The 10,014-nt window shown below is 51.5% G+C and overlaps 1 non-coding gene across 1 annotated transcript; it reads left to right on the plus strand.

Annotated features, from left to right (window-relative positions):
• Window positions 1–9,487: 9,487 nt before the first annotated feature.
• On the plus strand, window positions 9,488–9,629 carry LOC115029973. The gene has a single exon (XR_003835525.1). It is a non-coding gene; the product is annotated as a small nucleolar RNA SNORA48 (small nucleolar RNA).
• Window positions 9,630–10,014: the final 385 nt, after the last annotated feature.

The following is a 10,014-nucleotide window of genomic DNA, read 5'->3' on the forward strand; positions in this document are numbered from 1 at the left end:
TTTACTTTTCTAAATAGGACACCCTTTTCCCCTTACTGCCCTATTTCCCAGAACGCCAGTTCTTGCCATCTCAGGGCTGAACTTCCAGGTAGTTCCTGAAGGCACCCCCCACACTTGGCAGGGGCACCCACCCACCCACACACACTTGGCAGGGGCATAGTCAGATTTATGGCACAGAAGGCAGCATTTAGCTGGCTCAGCAATAGTCCACATTGCTGAAGACCTGTTAAGTGAAAGCAAGCCACACAGACAACCTAGTTTAGCAAGGCGGCACACAACCAACAGCTTTCTAGTTGGGAGGGCAGTGGTTTCTGGGGCTACTTAAAGAAAGGAGTATTATTATTATTATTTTATTTTTGCCACTCTGGAAGATCCATTAACTTGGAAACTGACATCCTGAGCTTAGAAAATCTATTCATTTCTCCAGTAGATTTCTCTAGACTTCCATGGACCTTTGTATAATTTGGATATGGTTGTCCAAACTTGAGTTGGAGCAATTCCTGAGTAGGAAGAGCCAAGTCTCATCGGCTCATTAGTGCCGTATCACCGTACCCAAGCCCTGGGTTCTAGATGCCCTCATTGTTCGTTCTTGTTTTTTTCTAGTCACTTTCAGGTGTGTTTTCTATTCTCTCTCTCTCTCTCTCTCTCTCTCTCTCTCTCACACACACACACACACAATATAATGTCTCTGTATACATTTAGTATGTGAATTACTGAAATGAAGAAGAAGAAGAAGAAGAAGAAGAAGAAGAAGAAGAAGAAGAAGAAGAAGAAGATCTCAATGGCTAGGAAGAATCACCAAGCAAACCTGCAGGAATTCCCTAGAGGATATCATAGAGTTTTTGCAGCACTAGAGGACTATGGCAGTGTCCCAAGGCTTCTGTTGATATGGGTGGTCAGATTTGAGACAAGGTAGTGGAGATTCTCTTTTGCACCACTATTGGGCGTCCCTTGCCGCTCAGGAGTTTGAGATAAGTAAACTTTCTTGAGCCTAAGAAAGGAGCCCCGGAAATGACCAGTCAACATCTGGGCAATACAGCCTCAGATGGAGAAGCCAAGAAATTCTATCTGTGTGGCACAAAAGTTGGAACCAAAGCAGAGTGTTTTGGCCTGTTGGGGTCTATAAATCCATGCCTCAGCGACACCTTTGCTAGACAGCACTTGAGTGCTGGTACCTCCCCAGACCCTTCAGTCTAAGAGCCTGTTTAGAAAAGCTCTTTCCACACTTCCACACTGTAGCCGCGGGGGCGGGACCTGGAGAAGGGGAGGAGCCAAGACCTCTCAGGACCCGCCCCTTGCTTGTTTCGGGTTGGCGCCTTCGGAGTTACAGTTTTGCGGGAAGCAGGGTACACGGTACTGGGGGCTTCAGCCCGAGAAGATTTTGGGGGGCCTCACCCAAGTGTCCTATAAGGCGAGCTTGCTCTCAGGGATTTGAGCGCTCTGGGGTGCTGCAAATTTACGTTCACTAATATCTGCGAGGCGTCTTGGGGCGCTCGATAAAATTCCTGGAGCAATAGAGAAACTTCTCACTCATCTTTGCTCCCTGCTTTTAGGTGGGAAAACAGTTGTCGAGTAGTTTAATTTCCCATCCTAATCGGACACTATAAAAATCGTGCACCGAGCGACTGAGCCAAGCTCTGCAGCCCGGCTGCCCCGGGCCGGGTGTGCGCCTAAAGACACCCTGCAGTTTCGGACTAGCGCTCCGGTGTGAGCAGGTCCAGCCGGGCCGCAGAGGGCGTCTGGAGACCGGAGAAACCGCGGCCGCCTGGCCCGTCGCCTCGGCCGGGGCTGTCCCTTTAAATCCTGGAGGAGGCAAAGAGAAAAAAGAAAAGAAAGAATAAAGACACGGAGCCCCCAGCGCTGGGTGGCTCTGCCGGGTCCCTTCTCCGCACCACCCCCTGCTAAGGGACCTGACTCCTGCTTGCCGCCCGCCCGCGCAGGGGTCCTGGGCGTCCTCGGCAGCGCCGCCCACTCGCCAGCGACTGTCAAAATAGAAATTAGCGGAGCCAGGAGGAGGCCCGGCCGCAGCAAGTGCATGTGTGGCGGGGTGGGGAGGGGGCGGGCGCGAGCCAGCCGGAGAGAGGCGACCGCACACATCCGGGCCCTTTAGCCCCGTGCGGCCCCCGAGCCGCGGGCGCGGGCTAGGCGCGGGGCGCGGGGCTGCCAGCCGCGGCGCGGGAGGCGGGGCGTGCGGAGGGCGGAGGCGCGGCCCCGGGAGGGAGGAGCTGCCGGCTCGCCTGCTGCTCGGCTGCACAGCCGCTGGAGCAACCCCGGCCACGAGACTCTTGACAGCGGCGCGGCCCGCGCGGCTCGGGGGCGCAGGGACGGACGGACAGCGGCGGCGAAGGAGGACACGAGCGCTGCGGCCCGGAGCCAAGTGCGGGAGGCGCGCGGGGTCGGCGGCGCGCAGAGGTGAGCAGCTCCGCGCTCGGGCTGTCAGGGGTCTGCTTCCCCACCTCGGCTGCCTAGGCGGGTCGGGAGGTCGCGGGGCTCCGAGAGGGTGACTGTGCGTCCCTGGAGCCCCGGAGCGACCGCAGAGCCGTTGCTAGGAGGCGGGAGGTCCGCGCGTCCCGGGGCGCCGGCGGGGGCAGGGGCGCGCTCCATCGCTGGGCAGGAGGCGGGGGGCTGCGGTGGCTATTCAGGGGCTCCGTGCGTGCGGCAGCCATGCAACCGAAGGAGACGGGCGGAGGCAAAGAGGGAGAGGGGGAGGGAGGGGAGAGCCAGCAGAGAGGGAGCCAGCGAGCGGGCGCCGCGCCTCCTGGCTGGCACCGCGGCCTGGAGCGAAGTGGCGCGCGGGGCTCAGAGGGAACTTCTGCGGGCGCGTGCGGCCCGGGGCTCCGCGGCGCCTCCGGGCCCGGGCGGGGCGAGCCTCTCGGCAGCCACAGGTGGTTCCTGCCAAAAGTTTTTGCTGTACTTCTGCGGGGAAGGAGTGCTGGAGAGCATTTTGGGCAGTGGCGGTCTTCTGTTACTTGGACACCCGAACCTCGCGCTATCTTTTCTTGGACATTAAGAAAGGGGCTGTCAAAGATGGAGGGGGATCCCGCACTTCTCAATGAGGACCGAGGGTTGCCTGGCGGCCGGGATCCAGGGGACGCTCAGAAGAGCATCTCAGCTGCGGGCACGTGGGCAGGTTGAGATAAATGGGCGCACGAACGAACGTATTACCTCCGGGCCTTGATAAAGCTAAGCATAGCCCTCCCGGGAACATGTCATCCCCGCTGGGCGACGGGAGATCTCTTCCTAGTGACACTCGCGGTGGAGATCTCTTTCTAGCGACAGACACGGAAACCGTGTGCGCGTCTTTGCTCGCCCGAGTGCGCGTCTCTTGCTGGGTTGACAGCGAATCGTCTCTGATCTCTAAGAGGCTTTGTTATTCGCGCTGTTGGTTTGGTTTCACCAGGAAGAAGGCCGGTGGCAGCCCCGAAGGAATCGCCTGGCCCCCTCACCTTTCGTGTCTTCATAGCTGTGGAGACAAGCACTCAATCAAAGCCTGAGGTCCACAGCTCAAGGCCGAAGCAGCTGTGGTCTGCGGCTTGTGCTATCATTGCAAAGCTAGGGCTGGGAGCTTGGGGGCTTCTGGGACAGAGAGGAGAGCGGAACCGGGATGAGATAAACACTTAAAAGAGGATGTGTTGTGTCCAGCTTGAGAGAGAAAGTCTGAGGTTCTGTGCATTGGCTCGGTGTTGGCCGGCTAACTATCCAGGGCAGCCAGGTAGAACCACCAGGGTAGGTCAGGCTTAGACTGAAAGAAACCTTTATTCCCAGAGAGGGTCTGATACCTGGGTGTTGCAAGTAGGTACAAAACCGCGGCGAGTTGGAAACACTCAGTCCTTCATTCTCCTTGGTCCTAGTCACACTCTGGATTCCCCTGCTGTACCCACAAAGCAGGAAAGGGCTCTCTGCTTTAAAGGAGGCCACAAGATTTGGGGAAAGAAACTCTAGGCGTGAGGAGAACTCATTCTACGATGAGCAATCCTAAGACCAAGGAAGGGAGTGACCTACCACGGTGGTAATGGAGCATGGAAAGTAGAAATGACAGCAGCCCAGGCCAGCTTGGACAGAAGTCCCTGGGGCAAGGCCTTGTGGGCTTGTCTACAGACAAGCTACTCCCAGACCCTGAGCTCATTATGGGCTTATTATCTGCTACTTTGTACATTCCTGTTTTCCATCAAAGATACTCCATTTCCTGTCTCCTGTCCTTGATCCAACAGAACAAGGACAGCCACTGCAAAGTCCAGTGTGAAGTGGTCCCAACTTTTCCTGCACCCTCGTTGCCCCAAATCCCCCAGATTCCTTGGGCAACATAATGCGGCTTGATTAGCCAAGACGAGCCTCCAGCTTGTCACGCTGAAGCACCCACTTTCCCTTGGATGCCAGAACTGTTTTCCTGGTAATTAGGTTTTACAGATATTTTTGAAAGGGAGCCCAATTTTGGATCAATTACACTTGGACACACATTCAGTGCTGTTGTGGATAGCAAACGAGAGAGATGAGCAATTATCTGGGGGTGTTGGAATGAGTGTTGTTATGGTTATTTGACATAGCTATTAAGCATCAATGAATGGGTGCTCAGTAAATGTTTTTTTTTTTTTACTCTGTATTTTATTGAGTAAACAAGTGTCTTAATTAAAAAAGAGATTTGAGTTGACCACTTAGATTTTAGCCACGTTTTCCTTACCACTGTATTCAATGTGTGTTGGAGGGCAGAATGTAATGATTAAGAGGATTTTTTTTTCCCTTCAAACCAAAATATTCTAGGATCAAGCTCAGCCTTCAGTCTGTAATATTGTATATGGCCAGGCAGAGCCTTACTAAGTCAAAATAAGACTGGGTGTGGTATATTTCAATCTGTGTTAGTCAGAAATTACCATAAGGGGGAACACACTCCTAAGTTTCCTTGCCCTCAAGGACATGTAGTGTGAAGAATTCAAGGCTGACAGGGCCACCCTGTGTAATTTCTCAGCTCTCTTTACACAGACAAGGGTCAAGGTCCCCATACCCATGTTCGGGACTCTGCAGGAAAAAACAAAAACAAAATGAAAGCAAAAAAAAAAAAAAAAAACACAAAACCTGGAACATAATAAAAAATAAAATGGTTTGCTAATGTCCTCACTTCCATTGCATGCTAATCCCATCAGCATCCCCAGTAGATGGGGAATCTGAGGCAGACTGAGGGGGAATGGGCTGCTAGTGCATCAGCCTATGGGAAGTGTGGGCTTCCCATAGGTTACCTGCTGTGAGAGTCTCTACAGCAAGGCTTGGGATCACTGTCCTTCCTAGTACCCACAGCTGATTGGAGGCAGTCACCAGGACACCTTGTTCTCTACCCCAGCTGATGCTGGCTCATCGTCCTCCCTTCGGGAGAAGGCCATGAGAACTTGGAACCAGCTTGGCTAAGGCTGGGTTAGGGATGTGAGAGCTGTTCCTGTGCAGGCCTGAAGGAGTCAGTCTATTTATAACCCCCCCCCCTTTCCTTTCCAGGAATGAAGAGGCTCAAGAGCCTAGAACCATCTGCAATACTGACTTCTCTCTAGGGTGTCCATGTCCCATTGAAAAAGAGCCTGCCACCCAACCATGTCAGACTGATCCCTGATCTGGGAAAAAGATCCCCCAAGGCTTCTTAGAGCCTTACTGCCTTGGGGATGGATTTAAGCTCCAAGGACTCCCTAGAGTCAGTATCTTAGTTTCTTAGATGCCCCCCCCCCCAAAAAAAAAACTGCATAGGCAGGCACCTCAGACTGAACTGCTAAATAGAGTGTACTTGGCCTTTACAAATAATGGCAGTAACTATTATTCTGCAGGAGATTCTGAAAGTGGCAGATTAGACAGGACCCTCTGACTCCAGAGGCATGTCTGTGTGGTATCAGAGGAGGTCTGAGGTTTGGGCTCCTTCCTCACCAGCCCCACTCCCACCTTCACAGTCGCCTCTATTACTTACTCTAAACACCAATCCCAAATCTTCTTTGTCCTTGATCAATTTTACCTGTCACAATGCCTCTGACAACCTCATTCTCAAGACTCCAGATATTCTGCCTGGGCTGGTGGTGGGAGGAAGGGAGGTAGGAAAACCATCCTGCTGTATTTGAATTGACCTGCCTGTAAGCGGCATCTCATGGGCTCATGACAGGCCTTACTTAGGCGGGAAGACTTAAAGAAGAATCCCTAGATAGAAAGAAGAGTTGGCATAGGGCCGCAGGGACAGGCACATAAGTTGATGCTTTCCAGGGCAGGACTTTTGGGTAGCTCTTTTGTGTGTGTATATATATATATATATATATATATATATATATATATATATATATATAGTCAGCGTCCAGTTCAAGGCTGGTTGTTAGAAACAGTTTGCTTAACCAATACCACAGGCTGAGCGTGGTGAATAGGAATCAAACTGGCTTCTTTATTGACAGCGCGGTATGAAGAAGGGGATGTTGGGGAGGGTAAGGATGTGGGTGGGAAGCAGAGTGTGGGTGAGAAGAGGTGCAGGTTGTCCGACCAGCATTTTGAAAGCTCCGAGACTGAGAGAACTGATCACGCAGTACCATCAGGCATGCTAGAAGCAGCCTCCGCTGAGTCACTAGCTGGGGATGAAGACCTTTATTCTGTCACAGGGCCAGTAGTCATACATGCACTGAGGCCCCTGCAAGGAGGCAGGCTGGGCCTTGCATAATCTGGGGCCCCTAGGAGCTTGGTCTCTTGACCTCCGTGCCTCTCCGTACTTCACACACCCACTCCTTGTTTCTCGAAGGAGCTTCACAGCCCAGATTGCTAAGCGTTTTGTCCAGAATATCCTCCCTCACCTGTGGATCTCCCAGCTGGCTTTGCCTTGTCATTTGGGTCACAGCCGAACGATCCTGTCACAGTGTATTCTTTACTGTACCCAGGGCCACCGTGGTGTGATTTTGGTCCTTCTCTTTACCGCTCGTCTTCCCCACTGGAGTCTTAGCTCCAGGAGGCTGGTCCCCTGTTTAAATGTTTGTCACCGTTTCCTTCACATCAGAGCTGTGCTGGCACATTCAAGTAAGTAGTCTAGGGATGTACCTGTTGGAGCTGTTGGGATGTGTGATGAAGAGGCAGCCAGGATCTCTTCAGCCCAGAGACAGAAATAAAGCTTGTTATAGGTGTCCTGTTGTGTAGAGAGGGAAGGGGACATAGAATTCAAGTAGTACAGGTCATCATCAAGGTTGACTTGGGTAGAGAAGTCTCTTGGTGGCAGTACTGAAATCTCTCTCTCTCTCTCTCTCTGGTGAGTGAGAGTCCAAGCATCATACCACCCTTGGAGAGTCAGGAGTTGTGTTTTCCCACCAATGCCATTCATTGGCAGCATCTTCAGAGCAGCTGTGGACAGCTGCCTGCCTGCATGGATAGAGGGAGGGTCCCTCTCCAGGGCCAAGGGGTCCACTCTGCCTCACAGGAGGAGAGAATTTCATTAGTGTTTCACACCCTGCTGACTTCCAAACCCCACGGAAACAGGACTTATAATAAACAAGGAAACTTAGAAAAGGACTGAACGTTTCATGTACTGCTGCTTGTTTTCTGATTATCAAAGCACTAATCGTCATTATAGAAAATCTGCGAAATCTGGAAGAGTGCAAAATTAAAATTAAACTTCCCCGGCACCCTAAATTTGTTGTGCCTCACTCCATTCTCTCTCTACATCCAGAAAGAAACATATAGAAACAGAAGGACACACGTAAAATGTAGGCATGTGCAGCGTCCCCAAACTTAAAAAAAAAATACACCCATCTTCCCCTAATCAGAAAGGCTGCTTTCTCCTAAAACCTGACACTTCCACTGTCAGTTACTGATGCTGGAGGAGTGGAGGCCCCTCGCACTTTAAAAAGACCTTGGGTGGCTCTAGCTTCTGTACTTCAAATAAAGAAAACGGTTCTCCTTTCCAGCATACTGGAGAGGCGTCTCATGCTTCTCTCTGTGCCGTCACCCTAAGGACAGGGCTCTGTGGCATTGCACACACAGTCTAGAATGTTTGGAAACATATTTGCCACGGATGCATAGCTCCCTTTCAAGGACTGTACCATACTTTACTTGTCTGCTCTAAAAGAGAGTTTTCAACGCCCATTAGCTCATCAATCTTTGACCTCAAGCTAAGAGAGGCAGGAAGAATTTAAGAACTGTAAACCTGTGTCATTCCATTAGTGTTTTAAGGCATTGCTGGGGACATCCAGTATTCTTTCAGGGGCCGGGACTGCTGTGTTCATGGCTTGCAAAGATGGCTGGCACACATTTGATGGATGAATAGAATAATACAGAATCCTTCCTATGGGAGGGGAGACCCTGACGAGGGCAAAGTCTCTTCAGTGTGTGCTTGGCTGAGAAGCTGGAGGGAGAGCAGAGAGCAACCACCCAGGAAGGCTGACTTCTAAAACAGTAACGTGACTTATTGTAATGGGGTTCAGAGAGGTTTTAGTGAACGCTTGTGTCAAAGCCTGGAAGCACTCAACTCCCTGGAGACCAGAGTGGAAGGATTGGCAGGGTACAGGGCAGAGCTTCGGGCGGCAGCGGACTCACCTGATTGGTGATTGCTAGCACTCAGCACCTAGTCCCCAGAGGGTTAGTCTTTGGGTTTGTGAGCCCCACTTACCCCCTAAGGGTGACAGAAAAGGAGACAGGCCGAGAAGTTAGGGGCTGATGAGTTAGCACAGAGTTTGGAGCTGAACAGCCTCGAGTCCATCCATGGCTTTGCCACTTTCTTCAGTCATGACCACATGTTATGTTATTTAACCCCTCTACTGTATAATGGGCAGTGCCAGATTACAGCATGGAAGAGACAGAGACAGAGAGAGACATAGATAGAGAGAGAGAGACACAGAGAGAGACAGATAGAGACAGATAGAAGGAGAGACAGAGACAGAGAGACATAGGGAGGGAGAGACAGAGACAAAGAGAAAGAGAGAGGGAGAGACAGAGNNANNGNGNNNGAGAGAGACAGAGATACAGAGACAGAGAGGGAGAAAGAGACAGAGAGACAGAGAAAGGCAGAGAGATACTGAGAAAGAGAGAGAGAGGGAGACACACACACACACACACACACACACACGGGGGGGGGGGGGGGAGCTATTTCATAGAATGACCTCACAAAGAACCAAGGCCAGCCGGGGCAGGAAGCCATCATTACTTAGTCATTTTGTGACTTTGTTTCCGAGGGAGGCAGGAGGAGAAGATGATACTAAGTACTGATGCCTTCAAACACCCAAGACATTGTTGTCTTCTGCTCCCATCTCCCCAAGCTGCCACCTATTTCAGGAAGAATATCTAAGAATATCTAGTCTACAAAGAATGATGGCAGGCGGATTTCTGAGTTCGAGGCCAGCCTGGTCTACAACTTGAGTTCCAGGACAGCCAGGGCTACACAGAGAAACCCTGTCTCGAAAAAAAAAAAAACAAAAAAACAAAAACAAAAACAAAACAAAACAAAACAAAACAAAAAAACCACAAAACAACAAAAAAAAGGAATGATGGCTGCCCCTCACCCCACAGCAGTGGGCAAAGAGACACCTTGTTGTAGGTAGTGTTCTTATATCAGCCAGGGCACAGCAGATGGCAGTCCTTTGTTCATCTTAGCTTGATGCTTGGCTTGGTGGCCAACGCTGTGTTATGTCTAGGACTCATAAAAATCATAATCAAACCAAGGCAGTGCAGCACCGGAGGAGGAAGACAGCAGAGACCTGTTGACTACCATGCCACCCACAGACCTGCCTTCCAGTACACGTCACAGGCAGGCCATAAACACCTGATTGCTACCATGCTACACAACTGTGATGTAGCTGATATCACTCAGGGGCCCACCAGCCACGTGACCAGGCTGCAACAGGAACCACCACAGTGTGTTAAGTCTGAGGTGAGAGAGAAAGGCCCTGCACCTCATCTGGACAGCAGTAGCGCTGAGCCTGATGGCTGGTGTACAGGTAAGTCAGCCCCACCGCTCATCTGTCGTGATGTGGTGTGAATGTGGGTAATGATGCCCCACTCATCCCCACCTTACCACCTGCATTAGCC

Source organism: Mus caroli, chromosome 18 (genome assembly GCF_900094665.2).
Source record: "Mus caroli chromosome 18, CAROLI_EIJ_v1.1, whole genome shotgun sequence".
Taxonomy (NCBI): Eukaryota; Metazoa; Chordata; class Mammalia; order Rodentia; family Muridae; genus Mus; species Mus caroli.